Genomic DNA, 9977 nt, shown 5'->3' on the forward strand with positions numbered 1-9977 from the left:
GTGCTAAAGATCTAAATTCACTCCACTCGATTTTCACCGTGAAATGATACCGATAATAAGGGCCTCTTTGTGTATGAACTTCCATGACCTTTCCAATTTGTAAAAGTGGCAACCCTGAACACTATAATAATCGAACAAATCACGCTGTGTGCTAGGCGGTGGCGTTTCCTACGTCCGTATCTGCACCTACCGACGCGTACCAGTTTTGCATCGTCATTTTGAATGACAATTTGAAAGTTTTGACACATAGCCCTATAATTTCGGAACCGGAAGCCGGATCTGGATGAAATTGCACAGTATCTTTTAAGACAATGAGAGCTCTAATTTGAATCATGATCTGTGGAACTCGGTTCAACCGTTGCTGAGAAATCGAAGTTGAGTTCCGTTTTTGGAGCTTTTCTCCACTATTGCCGGTGCTTTCGGAAACGGAAATCGGGGACTAGTAGTCCCAAAGTGGATTTATATATCCACTAACTAACAAGGTCTGCCAACTAGATGAATTTAGTAGTAAGTTTCATAAATATTTGCACCTCGTCTCGCCATCACTTGTGAAAAAATTCTCATGAAAATGAAATACTGAAACCGGAAGTCGGATCTGGATCATCTTTTCGGAGACTTTTCAAACAATTTCAAGACCTTCTATTTGCATCCTAGTTTGTGGAAATCGGTTGAGAAATTTCCGAGAAAATTGAGTGCGCATTTTCTCATAGATTTGCACATATTACCTTGTAATTCCGGAATTGTGGAACATCTTGAAATTTCAAAAAGTTACTTGGGTATGGAACCGAAACACTTTTACGAGCACAAACGTTTTTCACTAAAAGAGTGATGCTAAAATCGGAAGTGTGAGAAAATATGTCCTAATATTTTTAAGTATTTTTTTATGGCAAGAAATACATTTAAAAAAAAAATTAAATAATAGTCAAATTTTTAAATAACTGGAATCCTTCCCGACAAGACCCAAAATATTTGTTTTTTTTTCAAATTATTCAATTGAACGTTTGCTTCAAAAATCAAAAAAAAATGAAAATCAGAAAAACCACCATAACTCCGTCAGTATGGCAGTTCAAGGGTTGAAATTTCGGGAAAATTGTCTCCGGTCTCTCCAGTCCAAGCACTTTCAAATGTTGTGTATAAATATGAACTCTATTTAGAGGCCGATTTCACATGCTTGTCTTTACAAAGTGATCGCAGTTTGACAGTTAATTGTCATTGATTGTCAAATGCACAGAAGTTTGATAATTGTAATTTCAGTATACATTCCATGCTGTATTTTTATCGAACTCGCTGATTACCCAGATTTACCGTTCAACTTGAAAATTATTTTGAAAAAATAATCAAAACAACTGATCAGTCGGTAAAAACTCGCATGATTTCTTTATGACATAATAATTTTTTTTCTTATAAAGGGTGATATTTTGAGAAGTCTAGATGCGGCAATTTTGCTTATTGACGTATCCATTCAACCAGAAATGAGCGTCGCTAAACACTTTGTTAACCGAGCATGTAGTTTGATAGTAAAATTCAACAATTTGCAAGTGTGACGATGATACAATACACGATTCACGCGTGATCTGTCAAAAACAGTGTTGCCAAAAGTCTACCAGCGAAATTTACTGAAAGCTTACGTCAAAAAACTACCGAACGAAATTGAATCAAAGTGTGTTAGGTAAAATATCGTTTTTCGCTTGAAAACAATTGAAACTAATTCAACTCTAACCCCAAGTGAAATCAGAACAAATTGGTTCAGGTGACACGTTCCCTTGATTATTCGGAGACTTGTGCCATCCATCTGACAGCAATTGCGCTCACAATTTTTGCTTCAAGCAAAAACGCAATAAACCTGTAAAGATAGAAATTCCAGTCTGCATTTTAAAACAAGAATTGGTTTGCTTCGATGAAAAATCAATTATTTTGAAGAATTTAGAGTGATAAATTACTTCATTTTCAATTTCTAAAACAATATTGCTATAAAACCAGTTCTTCTGTTGACACGAATTATTTCAGTACAGTTATCTACAAAATTGAAGACAAATTTGATGACTGATTTCAACAGTTCAAAGTCAAAAAAAGCACATTTATAGTAGTCCACTTTAAGCCAGTTGAAAGTAAATTATTTTGTCGTGAATACGACTTACTTTACTATGGGGCGCCTTTTCAAAATTTACCCTCTGAGAGAGTGATAAGTTTTTGATCGTGAATATCTCTTGTTGTATCTAACGAATCAACATAATTTTTGCTACATGCCATCGGAAATATGATCACAATTTTATGATCAAACTTTCAGTTGTGTGACATAATCTCAAACAATTCGAAATTAAACTTTTCTGAAATGTTTGGTATAAACGAATATCAAAGAGGATAATTCATAAAGCGCGTTTGCCTTTCTCGTATTTTGAAAGCTCATAGCTCAGTGATCTGTGAAAGGATTTATATAATCTAACTACCAATAGAATCGAAATTTTTCAACTTAAGCGTGTAAAGAAAAAGCATTGAAGTACAATAGTACACTATTGAATACAATAGAACACTATTGAAAAACCTGTCTCATTTGACCCATGTCAACACCAGCCAATCAGAACGCGTTCTGAGGAAGAGAACAAAATATCAGCTGCTGTACAACAAATCGTTCGAGAAAAATGTTCCGAACAGTGTTTAATATCGTAGTGAGTTTCACAATTTGGTCTTTTTGAAAGGCAGGAATGAATCCCGTACAGCATCCGGATAGTTTCTTTCAATGAAATGCAAATCCGAAATGAAATAATCGAAATTAAAATTCTATATGCTGCTATTTTTATAGCCGTTAGGACCGCTCATAAGTGAAACAGCTACAAACGAAATCACGTGAAAAGAAACCTCTTAACAAAAATTGGATCAGTTTGGATTTTATCGCCACTGCGTGCAGATGTATTGTGTGTCGTTTGCAAAGCTAGTTTCACTTCCGAAAAGAGCGATTACGCCACAGCTGCTAGTCGTTTGCATTGGTGAAAAAACAACGAAAAAGGGACAACGGTGGTGAGCATCACACAAAATCAGCCGTTCTAATGGCTCTAAAAGTTTTCTAAAGAAATATTAGGATTTCTTCTTCGCAAATCGAAGGTAAATATCCTCAGTTTAGTGCAAATCTAGAAAAGTTTGATTAGATTTGTGCACTTTTCGCTGTGTGAAAGTCACAGTAATCGAGATCAATTGAAGTCTTCTTTGTTTTTACGAAAAATATGGAAAAGGGGAATGCTTGCATAATTCATACAATTGATCAACTAATTGATATTCGGAAGTGTTAAGGAACATGTCACTTGTTTTCGTATCCACGGTATCCAGTTATGTCTCTGACATTACCCACCCGCCTTTTTTCAGATGAAAGCTCAGCTTTTCGTTTCGTGGCTCTTTAAAAAGTTAGAAATTTTGTAAATATCGTTGTGGGCTCTATCGATCAAAACGGATTCCGACCCCAGATCTAATGGAAGGTTTGAGGCCCAAGTAGCAATTACAACTTGCATGAATTAATTGAATTCTAAATTAATGTGATTTTTTGCAACAATATTTCAACAATTGCTCAAGTGACTTGAATCATATCTGACAGGTCGAAATATGACTGTGAAAATGTGTGTGACATGGTTACTTCACCGTTCGTTACGAGGTCCGGAGTTCCACAAGGAAGCCATCTGGGATCGTTTATATTCTTATTATACATAAATGACTTGAATTTTTCGTTGGAATGAATGAAGCTATCATTTGCCGAGAATTCAAGGATTCTGATGGCCTCAAAATGCTCCATCATCTCAGTCTCTCGCAAACAAAACATGATCACGTATGACTACACTATTTCGACAGCGGTCCTGGAACGGGTTTCATCCATCAAGGATTTAAGAGTGTTATTAGATTCTACGCTCAATTTTAAAGATCATATTGAATATACTATCTCTGAAGCTTCTCAGATGCTAGGAGTCATGTTCCACATTGTTAAAAAATTCCACCATTTTTTTTGTCGTTGTTTAGGCACCATATTATCAAACCGATTAGCTGTAAATAGAAGCAGTTCAGCGAAAATTCGTTCGTTTTGCTTTGCGTCGTCTGGCAGAGAGAGATGTAGTCTATCTTCCAAGCTACGAAAATCGTTGTAGGCTCATCAGCCTTAATTTGTTATCAGTTCGCCGAGATACTTTCAAAGCCGTTTTTATTGCGGACCTCATCCCAGGCACGTACCCAGAAGGGGGACCCAAGGGGCCCTGGTCCCTCCCGAGAACGGACACTGTTATAGATTCTTAAAAACATACTATTTATTAATTTATTTTTAATACATATTATAAAACTTATTAAAAAAGATTTTGGCCTTGTTTGGGAGGCGAAAAGGCGAAGAAAACCAAACAAAAGTTAGGATACGAAATTATGAGACTAGTGCTCCTTTGGATTGCACCGTGAAATTGTGACTGGAAAGGAAAGGTGCGCAGTCTAGCAGATGCCACAAGGATTAGTATTAGGTGTACAATTTTGCTTCAGCCGTTTTTTTCCAAAATTTAAAGCTTTGTTGCGAAAAAGTGCATACAGATGTATTATTCAAAGTATTGTCCGCCGCTAGCGACAACTTTCTCCCGTTTTTCCGGCAATTTTCGGATCCCGGGTCGAAAAAGGGGTCCTCTTTTGACGCTATCTATGAAGCAATCCATTTTTCCAACTCTTCGAAGGATTGAAAATGTTGATCTGCCAGGCCGTGTGCCATCAAACGGATTAGGTGGAAATCAGAAGGGGCGACATCTGGGGAATACGGCGGGTCGGGCAAGACTTCCCATTTCAGCGTTTCCAGGTACTTTTTGACCACTTTTGCGACGTGAGGCCGAGCATTGTCGTGTTGGAGGATGACTTTGTCATGTCGCTCTTGATATTGTGGCCGATTTTCTTGTAGTGCGCGACTAAGACGTATCAATTGCGTTCGGTAGTGATCTCCTGTGATGGTTTCATCCGGTTTTAAGAGCTCATAGTAAATTGTTATTCATCTTTGATGGTTTTTTCTCTTACACCACCATGTTTGTCTTCGACATCGAAATCACCATTTTTAAAACGTTGAAACCACGAAACACGTTCTTTTACTCAGAGCTGCATCACCGTAAGTTTCTGAAAGCATTCGATGCGCTTTAGTTGCATTTTTTTTTAATGTAAAACTTCCCGCAAATGGCGAGAATTTGGCACACAAACAGACATTTTCGAGCGGGAATAATACGAAAACAAAAACAACTGTCACTGAAACGGCGATGACAATTCGTTAGGCACTGTACACACTCACTTTAAAGGCATTATCATCTATGTATTTTGACCAGCCTCAGCCGGTACAGCCACCTTTAAGTAAGATTCTGCAGATGATATGCATACTTTGGCCTAAAAAGACGAACGCGAGCACACTTCGGAGGCATGTTTGGCTATGCTGATGCAGATTCGGTTAGACTTTTGGTGAAGGTTGATAGTTGTTGAAGAAACTTTGATCTCAAATCGGACAAGTTGCTCGTCAGTTTTCTTGGACTGTCATAGCAATCTTCTCATGAACTACCTTTAAAAAGTATTAGTGTGCATTATTGGAGCGATTGAATACCGAATATCGCTACCACAGCAACATAAAAGTAATGCTACCATCTACGATTTAGGGTTTCAATTACTTCACTATCCACGTTATTCACCTAATTTGGCATCCTCGAACTATCACGATCTACTTGTGCTTATTTGTTTCAAAATTTTAAGAAATCGATGTGTGTTTCATTTTGAAGGTTTCCGGAAGGACCGCTACTTCCGGAACCTGAAATCGGGAACCGCCGAAGTAAGTTTTTATGGCTATCAACTAATAGGGCTTATAAATTGGAGTAAGGAGTTCAAAAGACTTTCTGTTTCTCACGAGTGAAAACAAGGGAGCCACCTTGGACCACTCATTTTCATGCTATTCACGAATGATTAGTGCAGTGAATTCCAGCAAAATATCACATCATCGAAAATCCTTGAGGATTGTGGTGGTCTTCAAATGGAGAGGGTTTTACACATGCAGTTTTGGTACTCATCACATGCAAACAGTCAAAACTTTAATGATGAGTATTTTCTCTGGAATGTAAAAAAAGTCAAGAGTGTTTCGGCCTATTTGATATTCAACTACCTTGGCTGAATCACTACGTTACGAGAATCGTTGTGCTCTTATCAACCAACATGCTTTCTAAAATAGATGAATATTTCTTCAGTGGTTCTTCGGGTTAAGCAAATTCGGTCATTCTTTTCAGTCCAATTACTTTTGAATCTGCATTTACGCTTCTAAGAAACAAGAGGTACTAGAATGCGCACTAAGCAGAATTAGTAACCTAGAAAAGTTTGCCTGGATCTTCTTCAATAGCTCAACTTTACTATTCATTGTCTTCGTAAATTGCGGTTAAACTCTTCCTTCAGAACTCCTCGTGCCAAGCGCAAACTATGAATTCAAAGACTGTCCCAGAAAGTATGGACGCACTTTGATTTCGCTGTAAATAATTCACAAGTGTTAGATATTCAAATTTTTTTCGATATACTGATAACATTAAACTACAACAACAGAATATTATTCTCAACATTTGCTACTTAGCCATTGTAGACTAGCTGGCGCACCTTCTTGCGAACGTTCCTCATTAAATTCCGTGCAGACTTCTTGGCGACAAGTTTTGACTCTGTTTTTCAATCTTTTTCGAACTGTTGAATGGTTTCGGCTGCCGAGACATGTTTCCTAAGATGTGCCTTCGTTAATGCCCAAAATTCCTCAATTGGTCGAAGTTGTGGGCAATTTGGTGGATTCATGTCTTTTTTGGGACGGAAGTGGCATTTTTGGTAGTATACCATTCCACCGTTGATTTCGAGTAGTGGCAAGAAGCAAGATCTGACCAGAAGACAACAGAATCCTTGTGGCTTCGAATCATGGAAAGAAGTCGTTTTTGTACACATTCCTTGATGTATATTTCTCTGTTCATTGAAGCAGTGGTGATGAAGGATTTCGAGATCTTACCGCAGCTACGAATTGCTGGCCATACCATAGCTTTCTTACCAATTTTTTCGACTTCAATCGATGTCTCGGACTGGTTTAACACTTGCCCTTCTCGCACCGTATAATATTGTGGTCCCGGCAAGGATTTGTAGTCGAGATTCACGTAGGCTTCGTCGTCCATGATTTTGCAGTTCAAATATCCAGCAAGAATCGTATTGATGCTTCTTGTTTCGGACTACATTTTGGTTGTTTCTGCTTCTTATAGGTTCGAAGATTCAAACGTTGTTTAGCACGAAGAACATTTGACTTCCAAGTGCCCACTTTTTTGGCCACATTTCAAACTGAAACCTCCTTCTTCTGCCCAAATGCCTTCAGTATACGTCTATCCAACTGAGGGTTAGCAGGACCTTTTTTTCGACCCGTTTTCGGTTTATTCTCACCGAACTTCCTGATTGCATTTCGCACGGCTTTTTCGCTTACTCCTTCCATTTTTGCTATCTTTCTCAGTGACAGTCCACGTTCTGTGCACCATTTGTACACAATTTTTCGACGTTGTTCTGCTGAAAGTCCACGCATTTCGAAACAAACTAATGAAAACGAATAAACAACTGCACAAGTGGTTAGAGAAGAGTGTAAACAGCAGGACGGAGTCATAAAAATTGACATATTCTGAACCATTGCGAAATGGCAGCGGTTTTTGGTTGCGTCCATACTTTCTGGGACAGTCTTTAGTGTGTGTGTCGATCATTCAACACTGTAAAAAACTTATTTTTAAGATTTTTCACCAGCCAGCTTTCAGCTAAATTGAGTGTTTGTAAATTGTAGATATTTAGAGAAGATTAGTTTACGACGCTGTGTAAAATGTATCATTCGGAAAAATGTAATCTGTTGGTACAAAAGATGAGAAGGTTTTATGCATGTTGGAAAAGGAGAAATAGAATCTCAGCTCCACTCCAATTTACATCCCATAAGATGCACAATAATGGAGCGTCCTATTTCACACAAATTTATATTCAAGAACATGTAACATTGAGTGTTTTGAAACCGAATGGAATAAAAAAAACAAAAGATTGATAGCAACAGAGCGAACCTTGAACCGAGAAACATTAGATTTTCAATTAAAATCTAATCGATTGAACGCTAAGTAAACCACTAAGTTTATTCGACCTGAACACATATAAAATTTTAATACAGTTAGTGTAAATAACTGACACCTACCAATATAAAAAAAATAAAAATCCTTGATTCATTTTCTCCCTTCATCACTGTCAAAGCTCCATCGTTCCAACTCAACTATTCTAGCATAATTAAAATTTACCTACCTAGTGCATTAGTAAATCCTCTCTCTCTGCTCTCCGGCAGGCAACATTTTTCAAGGCGTTGACGTCAATCCTCAGCTCAGCTCCTTCAAAATAGAGTTGCAACCCAATCATGCACTCATTATTTCGCCAGCTTTTTCCTTCGTCGAAAATTATCCCAACCGCAAAAAAAATAAAACAATTTAATTGTCGGCGATATCCTCGCTTTCCGTGAACATTGAAACACAGATCCTTCAAAACGGTTACACTTTCTGGCATGAACTCAAAAGGCGCAAACTAATAGCCACACCACACACACAGAGGGCCCTCCTGTCGCCTGTCGACCGTGGAATGTTGTACAATTTTCAAGTTCTCTCCTTATTAACCACTCGCGCATTCACTGTTCCTTGTTTTATTTTTTTTTTGTTTGCCCGTTTTCCGATTCACCTCTAAAAAGGGCAATAAGTTTTCGTTAAACTTTGCTAGCACGATAAAAATTCATTAGTTCAAACTCTCTCTCTCTCCCTGACTGGCGAAGCACTTCTACCCCTACGAGTGCTGCAAACAGCACGACAACGAAAGGCAAATCACGCCAACCAGCTCAGCGAAATATTACCGGCGCTAAATTGTTGCTTGTTGTTTCCCAACCTCTGCTTAGTCGTCACGCTGACGGCGACAAATAATTAAACACTTTACTTAAATTAAACGCTCGTCGCATTTTACTCATCATTCGTGAAAAGCCACCACCCGCTGTCGAAGAGACGACCTTTGTCAACCCATCCTGCAGGTATCAGAACTACTAACCGCTCACGAATCCAAGGCAGGTGTCAAGGATTTCCGCACGTGTACTCTCACATTTTTTTCTACCACCAACCCCAAAGTCCTAGAATTTACGAAACAAATTCAACCACCGTGAGTCCTTGTTCGGGTTTTTTTCTCAGTCTTGCAGCACTTTCACTGACAGGCTGACTGACTGACGGTTACTGCACTGCTCCTTTGGAACTTTGGAAAACAGACAGTCTTGTCAGAAACCCCCCAAAACTATACAACCGTTGCGCTCGAAGTTCCATTGAAGACTGACACGAGTGCACAGTAGGCGCGTAACTTTGTACTTCGCCAAGCAGCAGCAAAACAGAAATGCCTTCTTGGTTCGATGGCACCTTACTTCTCTTTCTGTCTCTCTCTCTCTCCTCGGCCGCTCCGTCGTCGATGCTATGAATGGGACACACAACAATCACCAACTGATAAGCGTGCGCTGCCTCCTGATAGCAGAGGAGCAAAACGAAAGACTCTCTGCTCCGAAACTGGAAGGAGCCGGTTGCCAGTATGTATTAGAAAGCATATTGAACTTTCCAGATGAAAAAACGAAAACAGTAGGCCAAGCGGGAAAAGTCAGACAGGAGAATGGAGAAAATTTAATAACCATAATGTAATCTTCCAGAACAAAAAAAAAATCGTAGATTCGACGAAAATCCAAAGCTGAAGAACCACCCTACCATGTACAGCACCACATGCTTCCACTGGTAATCGTTGAGTATTCGTATTTTGTTTTCATCATTCACGAATGTAAACAATCTCGCATACCTTCCAGGCGCTGATAAGGCACAATTTTCCTCTCTTTCTCTCTGGAATTTTCTCCGCTCTTTTTTCCTCTCGATTCGAGCGCGAGAATGCGAATTCCCCCCCGAAGTTCATTG

At 38.8% G+C, this 9977-nt stretch overlaps 1 protein-coding gene across 1 annotated transcript in view; it reads right to left on the minus strand.

The window, feature by feature from the left end:
• Positions 1-9367, minus strand: part of LOC131426636 (probable G-protein coupled receptor B0563.6) — a 67772-nt gene extending 58405 nt beyond the window's left edge. The window contains exon 1 of the mRNA XM_058589496.1: positions 8305-9367. The gene's annotated coding sequence lies outside the window, so the exon portion shown is untranslated. The remainder of the gene's footprint in view (positions 1-8304) is intronic.
• Between the last annotated feature and the right edge of the window lie 610 nt (positions 9368-9977).

This window comes from Malaya genurostris, chromosome 1, assembly GCF_030247185.1.
Source record: "Malaya genurostris strain Urasoe2022 chromosome 1, Malgen_1.1, whole genome shotgun sequence".
In the NCBI taxonomy this organism is placed as follows: Eukaryota; Metazoa; Arthropoda; class Insecta; order Diptera; family Culicidae; genus Malaya; species Malaya genurostris.